Consider the following 12,748-nt stretch of genomic DNA (forward strand, 5'->3'; position numbering starts at 1 on the left):
ATTTCTGACCAGCACTTGAGAGAACACTGGAACGTGGGACAAATTCCTTTACAATTAAACTTGGCAAAAATCAATAGTAACCCATGTAAATTATTGAAATATAACTATTTTGTCACTTTTTGAATATTAGCTCCACATAGGCCAGGAAGGTGTGGGGCTGAGAACCCATCGCCTTCCCCAATCTTCCTGATTATGTCAGCTGTAGGAAAAAGATTGAAGTCAGCCATTCTGCCCCAAGGCCAATTGAGGCCCTTAAGTAGCCTTCCCCGATGGGATCGTCCACCTTAGCTGTCTTCAGGGGCCTCCATGGCTGCTCCTTGTTTTGGGCCTTTTGCAGTGGCATCAGCGGCCACCGCTCCTAGCAGCACAGCTGGGGCTGTTGAGCTGCTGGTCATCTGATTGGCCAGCAACTCTTGGAGGTGGGATCCTCATCCGTAAGGCTCCGGGAACCCCAATGGCAGGCAGGCCTCCAGCTCTCTGGCCAGTTGACAGAGCTACCACCATGACCATTAAACTTAGCCTTTCATATTCAATCTAATGGTACAATCCATGTTCATTACCTTAATTATACTCATTGTCACTGCCTCAGAAATCTCCCTATAATCGTTTGGTAATACAGAACTTGAATAATGCTGAAAAAAAGAGACAATTTTCACTGAAGCTTTTCATCTTGCACTCATCAGGACAATTTGCAATAAAATGCCAATGTTAAGGAAAACAAGATATTTATACCGCATGAGAAGAGAGTGCTGTATGGCAATGCCTCTACCAATCAGAGTCCACTTGCCAATCAATGCTCTCTTCTCATACAGTATAAATGTTGTTTCTCCTGACATTGGGACAATTCACAAGAAAATACCAATGAGTGCAAGATGAAAAGCTTCGACAAAAATGTCTCTTTTTTTTCAGCAAATCTGCAAGGAGATAAATACCATCTATCCCTGTTTCCAGCCCATTTTTGCCTGTCTAAAACATCCTCCTTGTACATAGAGTCATACAATCACAGTGCCCTACAGCTCAGAAGGATGCCATTTGATCCTGTGCTGGCTCTTGAAAGAGCAATTGTACTTATTCTGACATCCCTGTTTTTGTCCTTAACCCTGTAAGTTCTTCACCCTCAAGTACATTGCCAACAACTTTTTAAATTTGTTTATGAAATCAGTTTCAACCATCTTTTCAGGTACAGTGGTCCAGATAACTCTTAAAAAAAAATTCTCCTCATCTCCCCTCTAAACCTTTTTCAAATGATATGAATCCATAGCCTTTAGTTATTTACCTATTTGCCTGAGGGAATACTTATTCTATTAAAACCTCTCATCATCACAAAAATCTCTATTTGTTCACCTCTTATAAGAACATAAGAAATAGGAGCAGGAGTAGGCCATTCGGCCCCTCAAGCCTGCCCTGCCATTCATTAAGATCATGGCTGATCTGCCCCAGGCCTCAAGTCTTCTTTCGTTCCAGCTCCTTATAGCCCTCAACTCCCCAACACTTCAAAAATATATCTACCTCCTCTAAATACTTTCAGTGATCTAGCCTCCACAACTCTCAGGGGTAGAGAATTCCAGACGTTCACTACCCTCTGAAATAAGAAATTCCTTCGCACTTCAGCTTTAAATGAATGTCTCTTTTTTCTGTAACTATGCCCCTAGTTTGAGATTCCCTCACAAGTGGAAATATCTTCTCAACATCTAACATGTCAAGCTCCCTCAGAATCTTGTATGTCTCAATAAGATCACCCCTCGTTCTTCTAATCTCTAATGAATAAAGGCCTAACCTGTTTAGACGTTCTTAATAAGTCAACCCCTTCATCCCAGGAATCGGCCAAGTGAATCTCCTTTGAACTGCCTCCAATGCCAGTATATCCTTTCTTAAATACAGGGACCAAAACTGTACACACTACTCCAGGTGCGGCCTCATCAGTTGTAATAAGACTTCCCTATTTTTAAACTCCAACCCCCTAGCAATAAAGGCCAAAATTCCATTTGCCTTCTTAATTAAAAGCTGCACCTGCATGCTAACTTTTTGTCTTTCATGCACAAGAACACCCAGGTCCCTCTGTATTGTGCTTTTTTGGAGTCTCTCTATTTAAATAATAGTCTGTCTTTTGATTCTTCCAACCAAAAGTGCTTGACCTCATACTTTCCTCCATCAAACTCCATCTGCCAAGCTTTTGCCCATTCACTCAACCTATCTATATTGCCTTGCAGATTCCTTATGTCCTCATCACAACTTGCCCTCCCACCTATTTTTGTGTCATCAGCAGATTTGGATACATTACACTGCCCCCTCCTCCAAGTCATTTATATATTCAGTAAATAATTGAGGCCCTAGGACTGATCCTTGTGGCATTCCACTAGTTACTTCTTTCCAACTTGAAAAATACCCATTAATCCCAACTCTCTTGTGTGTGTGTGTGTGTTAACCAATCCTCACCAATCCTCAATCCATGCTAATACATTACCCCCAATACCGTGAGCTCTTATCCTGTGCAATAACTTAAATAACTTGTGGCACCTTATCGAATGCCTTCTGGAAATCCAAATACACTACATATACCAGTTCCCCTTTATCAACTCTGCTTGTTATATCCTCAAAGAGCTCTAGCAAATTTGTCAAACGTGATTTCCTTTTCACAAAACCATGTTGACTCTGTTTGACTGCATTAAGCTTTTCTAAATGTCCTGCTATTTCTTCCTTAATAATGGACTCTAGCATTTTCCCAGCGACAGATGTTAGACTGACTGGTCTATAGTTTCTTGTTTTTTGTCTCACTCCCTTTTTGAACAGGGGCGACACATGAATGGTTTTCTGATCCGATGGGACCCTCCTGGAATATTTCGACCAATGCCTTCACTATCTCTGCAGCCATTTCCTTTAAAACCCTTGGATGCAGGCCATCAGGCCCTGGCGACTTGTCTGCCTTTAGTCCCATTAGATTGTCAAATACTTTGTCCCTCGTGATAGAGACAGTTATAAGCTCTCTCCTCCCATTAGCTCCTTGCTTATCTGATATCTTCAGGATGTTTATAGTGTCCTCCACCGTGAAGACTGATGAAATATATTGGTTTAAATTATCTGCCATTTCCCTGTTCCCCATTATCAATTCTCCAGTCGCATCCTCCAAGGGTCCCACACTCATGTTAGCCACTCTCTCTTATATACCCGTAAAAGCTCTTGCTGTTTGTTTTTATATTTCTTGCCAATTTACTTTCATAATGAATTTTCTCCCTCTTCATTAGCTTTTTAGTTATCCGGTGAAGGTTCCTAAAAAAATTCCCAATCCCCTGGCCGACCACTAGTTTTCACTGCTCTGTATGCCTCTTAACCTTTATCTGTTAGAGAACAGTTGTAACTTTCCTCATAAGTCCCTTATTCCTGCTAATATCCAGGTAAATCTCCATTGCACCCTTTCTAAGGCATTTACATCTTTTCTAAGTGCTGTGCTGAAAATTGCCAGCAATACTCCAGCTGACTCTAATCTGATATTTTTAAAATTCTACAATGACCTCTTTGTTTTTATATTCCATTCTTCTGTTTGTAAAGCCAGGTAACTCATAAGCTTTTCAACTTGTCCTGCCACATTTAAGGATTTGTGTATATGAACACCAAAGTCTGTCTGCTCTACACTTCAAAATTGTGCCATTTATCATATACTGTGTTTCACATTAGTCCTCTCAAAGTTCACTTTATGCATATCCACATTTAAGTCCATCTACTGTGCTTCTGTCCATTTCACCACCCTGTCACTATCACTCTGAAGCTTATAACTCTGTAATTTTCTCAAACTTCATATCATCAGCAAACTTTATGCATTAGATCTTTACCCCTGAGTCCAGGCCATTCATGAAAATTGCAAAGAGTTGACAAGTGCAAACCACCTTCATGTCTGAAAATCATCCATCTTTCTATCACTGAGCCAATTTTGAATGAAACTGCCACTTCAGCCCTTAATCAAAGTTATTGATTATACTTTATTTTTTTTTGTTGGGAAAGAGCATGTGAATACTTGGAGGAAGTAACCATTCAAAATAGTTACTATTCTCTGCTTATCCTTGGATTCAAGTCCATTTTAATGCAATTCCAATGCATTTGTCCCAAGGATCTTTGTCTGTTACCCTAAGTCTCAGCTGCTCAGCATTTTTTCAGGCTTCTCCTCATCCCATCCATTGTCTTTTTTGATTTTTGGCCAACACCTGGGAAGTAAGTAAGTGCATTTATATAGAACCTTATCACATCTTGGAAAGAAATCTCTAAACAGTTCACTTAACAATGACTTTCTGATCAGCATTACCTTATTTAAAGAGCCCCTTCACATGAAGTTAACTGCAACTCTATAATACGTTGAAGTTCTTTAAAGCAATGGAGCAATGTGATCTGGCCAGCAGCACCAAACTGCTGCTGTTTTTTTAAACCTTTAAGTTAGTTTACTTGGTTGCTTTGAAGTTTCATGTGGTTTAGTTTAGTAATTATTTCATGCTATCATTAATTGATACTTTTAATCTAACATACATGTTCTTATTTTTTTCTACCGAGGGAGGGAATTTATATTCAAACAGTAATTATATATTTTTTATAAGGGTGGTTGAGTTTTTCAAATTAAAATTTCTGCTCTCTATACTTTTTGAGGCTGTTAATATTTCCTTGCCATAATGGTTGTTAATGCTCAATTCTAATTGATGCAACTTTTTAAGTGTTGTTTTTTCAATAAAAATGGCCCCTTACATTTTCAATGCAGAAATAAGTTTTTAGGAATGTTTGCTTAGTAATGTGCCACTGAATTAGTTAGACCTAATGCAGAACCTCTACTTTCATCCCAGGGTTTAGTTGCAGTTGCTGCAGAGTTCTAGGAAGCCAGTTTACAATCAAGTGTTTAAAACAATCATTATGAGGCAGCATTACTATTTTGCATAAAGCTCATTAAACAGGTTGTGAAACTATCTATGCACGGCCATTTGCTTTAAGCTACCTCAAATCACAGTCAAGTTATGAAATTATGTTGTGCAAAGATAAAAAATGTAAGATTCTGGGAGTGCTTGATTGGATAGATACTGAGATGCTGTTTCCCTTGGTTCTAGAATCTAGAATAAGGGAGTCAGTCATTTAGGCTTTAGTTGAATAGAAATTTCTTGAGAGTCGTAAATATTTGGAATTCTCTACTTGGAGGGCTTGGAATGTTCAACCATTGAGTATCTTCAAGGTTGAGATAGGCTTTTGGACTTAAGGGAAATTGAGGGATATAAGTTGGAAAATGGAATTAAGGTCAGGGATGAGCCATGACCTTACTTAATGGAAAGAAACTAAAGGGGCTGTTTGGCTTAATGTTGCAATTTTTTATGTTCATAAATGTGATTTGAAGTGACTTTAAGATTCCATTTGCAGTTGACAGTTATTCTTCTTTTGGATTTTGGACAATGATTCGAGGCAAATTAAGCATCTTGTAGCAAGACCATCAACATTCGAAAGATTGGGCGGAATTTTACAGCCCCTCCTGCTGGTCGGATCTTCTGGTCCCGCTGAAGTCAATGGAATTTTGAATGGCTTGGCGCATTTTCCAGTCTTGCCACTGCTGTGGCAGGGACGTAAAATTCCGCCCATTATAGCTGAACAGCCAAGGTTTCTGCTGATGGTTACAACCAAATAACTTGCTGCTGGAGAGTGCCTATGTACAAGTATTGGATGAGGTTAGGGTCGGGTTGTGCTATCTTCATCCCAGTGACTGAACAGACAGCAGCAGTCACTGCCCATGCACATCCATAAATAATGGCCATGTGTTAGGGCCTAGGGATGGTGTAGATAGCAAACACTTAGAATAAGTTATGAGCCTTTCAGAAGGCAGGGAAAGGCAATGGATGAAATCATTTAGAATTTGACATTAACAATGGCATATTTCTCTAAATTGAAAGCACTTGCTTACTTCACAACTAAAACATTTTTCTGAAAAATTTATATGGAAATATTTTTAAAATTCAGATTTATCCATATTCAGAATAATCTGATTTATCACATCTCCAGAAGCAATCTGATCAGTCATATCTGGCAAACTAAATGGATTTTGGTATCTTTTGTCTAGTAAATCATGAAAAAGAAAATTGCAAGTAAAAGGAAATGGGATTAAAACCCTCACCATTTCTGCAAAGCATGAAGTTTAAGTCATCACCATAGGAAAAATCCTCCAATGAATATACCTTATTTTAAATAATTATAAACAAGTTTAATGCAGGGATTAACCCAATCAAAAATAATTTCGAAAAAATCTCATGAGGCCCTCCTATATAATCATGGACACCATTCTTGTTAAAGTATGATTTTATTTTTCTTTTGTCTTACGTCTGGCACCAACAGCGCCTTTGACTTTCAACTGCACACCTGTATTTCACTCTTTGAATAAATGATGGAGGCAATTCATTCTGTGGAGACACAGCACAGCAGTGTCTAATGATGCAAAATAATCCAGTTAGAGGGCCAGTGGTTGTTAATGCACACTATCTGTCTTTGAAGTAGCGCTGCTTTCAGCTGACTTTGGTAAACCCTGGGGCCATTGCTATCAGATAAATGAAGAATATTGATAGCTGTGCAGAAAATACAAGAGAGCAATGCAATTGAGGTAATTTAGATGATGTCAGAAACAATTACTTCTTGTCATAAGAACCCAAGAATTGGATTACTCTCTATTCCTCTTAATTCTGCCTGCTACTTTGTGATCATACACAACTAAAACTGCAATTGTGTGTCAGTTCAAAAGTTCAGAGGCTTAATACTTGGAGCTGGCTCAGATCTTGGTGTTATATAAAAGGCAATTAAACTTAAATTATTCTTTCATTTCACTGCACAGTACAGCAAAATAACATAACCCACTTGGAAATGGTTAACAGGATGTAAATCAAAAGGTACAATGAATGTTTTAAAAAGGAGAGCAATAGTGAATTATTTTTATGTTCCATCCAAACCTCAAGATTACCTTAAAAAAATCATTTAGATCACTATAGGCATGTTATTTTATAAATTGCAATTATGTTAATTGTAAGAAAATCCCTTCAGTTTCACACTGATACTATTCCATTTTAACTTTTGCCATTAGTGCATATTTGCTCATCTGAGATTCAGAAACGAATGACAGTATTTTTTTGCAACAGAAATGGAGGTTGTTCACTCTACTAGGATTTTGTGCGGCTCATTATCTTGTTTGTTCTGCTTTAGCAAAAATTGTTGGGTAATATACATTTCTTCTCACTGATTATCTGAACACTTAATTTGTGAAAGTGCCTGATTCCTATTTTGACAACTGCTTTACAATGCAGCTTAATATCCTGTAATGACATTATATATATATCTACGTGTCTTTTTGATGAACACATGAACCACCTTTTTTATGGTATGAATAAGATTGATAAAGGGTATACTTTATACAACACAAATTGATGTTTTTTGTGCACAGTTTTACATCAGCTCGAGATAATAATAAACTTAACGAACATGTAAGGTAATTACACGTGGTAGCTGTCATGACAAAAAATATCCTGTGCCTTGGCATTGTTTAAAATAGCTCCAGCATTCCATTTGAGAATTGTCCCCTTTTGTGAACCACTTGGTAGACAAACAATAAATGCAAAATCCAAGGACACTCACTGTCCGGATGATCTTTAAAATCTGAAAGGCAGAATGGTTAGCTCATGGAAGATGTTTTAAGAATTTTACATGCGTACAACATACGCTTCAGAATACACCTGCTCTTCTGCCATAATGTTGACGAAAGAGCAATAGCAACCCCATAAAAATGTCATGAACTACATTCATGCCCTTTCTCCAGCATTTTCACAACTTTTCCACATAAGATTGTTGATAGTGATTCTTCCTATGGGAATATACCTCTTTAGTTGTATGTTATGTTTAACCAGTGGTGTCCAAACTGTGGTCCCTGATCCACTCCTCAGGGCTCATGCAACTTTTTCTGCTTCATCTTGTGTTGGCTGGTTGGCTTTGGAAAGGGCTATTGGCTTTGAAGAGGGCTATTTTAGTGTTTTTGTTTCAACAGTTTATAAATCTTACATTTGAGCACTGAGATCAGTTCGTAACAGTGACATAAAGGTACATGCATAATCATGGGAATAAGGACTTAACTTTTAGAAATGGCCCCTGATGCACCACAGTACATACATATCTGACCCAAGGCAATAAAAGCTATAACTTCCTCCACCACATCTCAACAAACTTGGAAGTTCAGCACACCATTTATTATGGTAATTGTACTGAACTTTTTCACTTAAACAGAATAAACCTGGAAATTAGTGAGGCTAATTGCTGTGTTAGACCCCCAATTTTCCAATGTTCCATTTCAATGCTTCTGTATTTTTAATAAACAAGATCATGCATCTAAAAAGTTAATACAGTACTTTTGCATAAAATCTTTACTGCAGTTTGTTTCATTTAGTATGTGAAAATGTAATGAATGATATAGAAAAATAAATTCTTAGCACATTGAGACTCCATTGTGCAGTTTCATTAATCTGCTGAACACTCTTGAAACATAGAGATAAAAACTTCTGTTGTCTGTGACATCTTTTGATGATCTGCTTCTATCACTGCTTGCTTGTCCCTACAACTACACCCTCCCACCACTTCTCTCCCCCCACCCAACCACCCCCCTCCCCCCCCCCCCACACACACACACACACACACACACACACACACCTTAAACCAGCTTATATTTCACCCCTTTCCTATTTCTACTTAGTTCTGTTGAAGGGTCATGAGGACTCGAAACGTCAACTCTTTTCTTCACCGCCGATGCTGCCAGACCTGCTGAGTTTTTCCAGGTAATTCTGTTTTTACTCTTGAAGCATGTTGAGTTTTAAAAACGCAAAATGGTTCAAGAAAGATTTACAGTTGCTACCGCTGTCCCAAATGTGTTGACTCCACTAGTCTGGTTGTTTCACAGATCACAGTGGTTCGCTAGAGTGAAGGATGTTATGTGTATGAAATGGAACTATTAAACAAGGCATATGAACAAGAACGAGTAGGCCATTTGGCCTCTCAAGCCTGCTCCACCTTTCAATAAGATCATGGTTGATCTGATAGTAACCTCAAATCTGCATCTCACCTACCCCTGATAACCTATTACCCCCTTGCTTACCAAGAATCTATCCTCCTCTGCCTTAAAAATATTCAAAGGCTCTGCTTCCACCGTCTTTTCAAGGAAGAGAGTTTCAAAGACGATCCTCTGAGAAAAAATTTCACCTCGTTTCTGTTTTAAATGGGCGACCCCTTATTTTTAAACAGCCTAGCATCTCCAAACTTTCCTCATAAGACAACCCACCCATTCTAGGTACTAGTCCGGTAAGCCTTCTCTGAACTGTTTCCAACACATTTACATCTTTCCTTAAGGTGACCAATACTGTACACAGTACTCCAGATGTACTCTTATAACTGAAGCATAACCTCCCTACTTTTGTAATCAATTCCCCTTACAATAAATGATAACATTCTATTAGCTTTCCTAATTATCTGCTGAACATGCATACTAACCTTTTGTAATTCATGAACTAGGACAGCTAGATCCCTCTGCCTTTAGAGCTCTGAAATCTCTCACTAGTTAGATAACATGGAAAAAAATAGAAGCAGAAGTAGGTCATTTGGCCCTTCGAGCCTACTCTGCCATTAAATATGATCATGGCTGATGCTCTATCTCAATGCCATACTCCCGCTCTCTCCCCATACCCCTTGATGCCTTTAGAGTCTAGAAATCTATCTATTTCCTTCTTGACTTGTCCTCCACAGTGTGTGACCCCTTGTTCTAGACCCCCCTTGCCAGAGGAAATATCATCCATGCATCCAATCTGGCCAGCCCTGTCAGAATTTTATATGTTTCAATGAAATCCCCTCATACTTCAAAACTCCAGTGAATGTAGGCATAGTCAGCCCAACCCTCATATGAGAAACCTGCCATTCCAGGAATCAGTCTGGTGAACCTTCGCTGCACTCCCTGTGGCAAGTATATCCTTTCTTAAGTAAGGAGACCAAAACTGCACACACTACTCCAGGTGTGGTCTCACCAAGGCTCTGTATAGCTGCAGTAAAACATCCTTGCTCCTGTACTCAAGTCCTTTTGCAACGAAGGCCAACATGCCATTTGCCTTCTTAACTGCTTGCTGCACCTACATGTTTGCTTTCAATGATTGGTGAACAAGGACAGCCAGGTCCCTTTATACATCAACATTTCCCAATCTATGACCATTTAAACAATACTTTGCCATTCTGTTTTTCCCTGCCAAAGTGGATAACGTTACACTTATCCACAGTATGCTGCATCTACCATGTATTTGCCCACTCAACTTGTCTAAATTGCCTTGAAGCCTCTTAACATCCTCTGCACCACTCACATTCCCACCTAGTTTTGTGTCATCAGCAAACTTGGAAATATTACATTTGGTTGCTTCATCCAAATCACTGATATATATTGTGAATAGTTGGAGCCCAAGCACTGATCCCTGCAGTACCCTACTAGTCACCGCCTGCCACTCCGAAAAAAACCCATTTATTCCTACTGTTTCCTGTCTGCAAACCAATTCTCAATCCATGCCAATATATTACCTCCAATCCTTTATAGTATAATTTTATACATTAACCTCTTCTTATGTGGGGCTTTATTAAAAGCTTTCTGAAGATCCAAATATGCCACATCCGCTGGTTCTCCCTTATCTATTCTGCCAGTTAAGTCCTCAAAAACTCCAGTAGGTTTGTCAAACATGATTTCCCCTTTCATAAATCCATTTTTTGACTTTGTCCAGTCCCATTGATACCTTCTAAGTGTCCTGTTATCACACCCCTCATAATAGACTCTAGCATTTATGATAAAGTCTAAATGTTAGGCTAACCGGTCTGTAATACTCTGGTTTCTCCCTCCTTTTTTAAATAGTGGGGTTACATTTGCCACCCTCCAATCTACTGGGACTGTTCCAGAATTTAGAATGAGACAGATCTTCCCATGAAGATAGAACTAAAGTAGCTGTTTAATTGCTCTGCCATTTCCTTGTTCTCTACTATAAATTCTCCTGTTTCGGACAGATTTGTCTTCACTAATCTTTTCTTTCTTACATACTTATAGGAGATTATACAGTCCTCTTATGTTCAATGCAAGTTTACTTTCATACTCTATTTTTTCCCCTCTTAATCAATCTCTTGGCCCTCTGCTGAATTCTAAACTGCTCCCAATCCTCAGGCTTGCTACTCTTTTTAGCAACTTTATATATCTCCTTTTTATAATACTATCCTTAGTTTATTTTGTGATCCATGGTTGGGCCACTTTTCCTGTTGTGTTTTTGTGCCAGAAAGGAATATATAACTATTGCAATGCATACATTCGATCCTTAAATATTAGCTATTGCCTATCCACCATCATGCCTTTTAATGAAGTTCCCCAATCTACCTTAGCCAACTCACACCTCATACCTTAGTAGTTTCCTTTGTTTAGATTTAGGACCCTAGTTTCAGATTGGATCATTTCACTTTCCACCCCAAGGAAGAATTCTATCCTGTTATGGTCGTTGTTTCCTAAAGGACCCCACACAACAGGATTATTAATTAACTCCTCATTGCACAAAACCAAAACCAGGATAGCCTGTTCCCTAGTCGATTCTTTGACATACTGATCTAAAAAACCATCTCGTACAAGCTCCAGGAATTCATCCACCACAGTATTATTGCTAATTTGGTTTGCCCAGTCTATATTAAAGTCACCCATGTTACATGCATCTCTAATTGCCTGGTTAATGCTGTCCCCTACCATACAACTACTTGGAAGCCTATAGACAACGTTGGAAAACAACTAATGTTTTCTGCCCCTTGTTGCTTCTTAGCTCCACCCAGACTGATTCTACATCTAAATTTTCTGAACTAATATCCTCTCTCACTAATGCACTGATTTCATCCTTAACAATGCCACACCACCTCCTTTTCCTTTCTGCCTGTCCTTCCAAAATATCAAGCACCCATAGATATTCAGTTCCCAGCTTTGGTCACCCTGTAGCCATGTCTCTGTAATCACAATCCTGTCATACCTGTTTACATCCATTTGCACTGTTAATTGGTCTATCTTATTGTGAATGCTCTGTGCATTCAGATACAGTGCCTTTAGACTTGTCTTTTTACACGTTATTTTTTGTATTATTATGGCCTTATTTGCTGCTAGCTCCAATTTCCTCTGCCTTCCACTTTTGTTTTTTACTTTTCTGTCTTTCATTCCTATCTTTGTTTCCCCCTCTCATGCTTCCCCACTCAGGTTCCCATCCCCCTCCCCCACAATACTAGTGAATTACCCTGCATGGCCCCAGTCCTGCTGGGGTGCAATCCATCCAGCTTGTACAGGTCACATCTTCCCCATAATCAGTCCCAGTGCCTCAGGAATCTAAATGCCTCCCTCCTACACCATTTCTCCAGCCATGCATTCATCTGATCTCATTCCTGATCTCACCAGCACATGGCTCGAGGAATAATCTTGAGATTACTACCTTTGCAGTCCTGCTTTTTGTTTATTTCCTAGCTCCCTTTATTCTGCTTTCAGGACCTCATCCCTCTTTTTACCTATGTGGTTGTTAGCAATATGGACCATGACCTCTGGCTGTTCGCCTTCCCCCTTCAGAATGTCCTGCAGCCGCTCACTGACATCCTTGACCCTGGCAGCAGGAAAGCAACATACCACCCTAGTGTCACGTCCGCAGCCACAGAAACGTCCATCTGTTCCCCTTACAAT

This window comes from Carcharodon carcharias, chromosome 5 (genome assembly GCF_017639515.1).
Source record: "Carcharodon carcharias isolate sCarCar2 chromosome 5, sCarCar2.pri, whole genome shotgun sequence".
NCBI classification, from domain to species: domain Eukaryota; kingdom Metazoa; phylum Chordata; class Chondrichthyes; order Lamniformes; family Lamnidae; genus Carcharodon; species Carcharodon carcharias.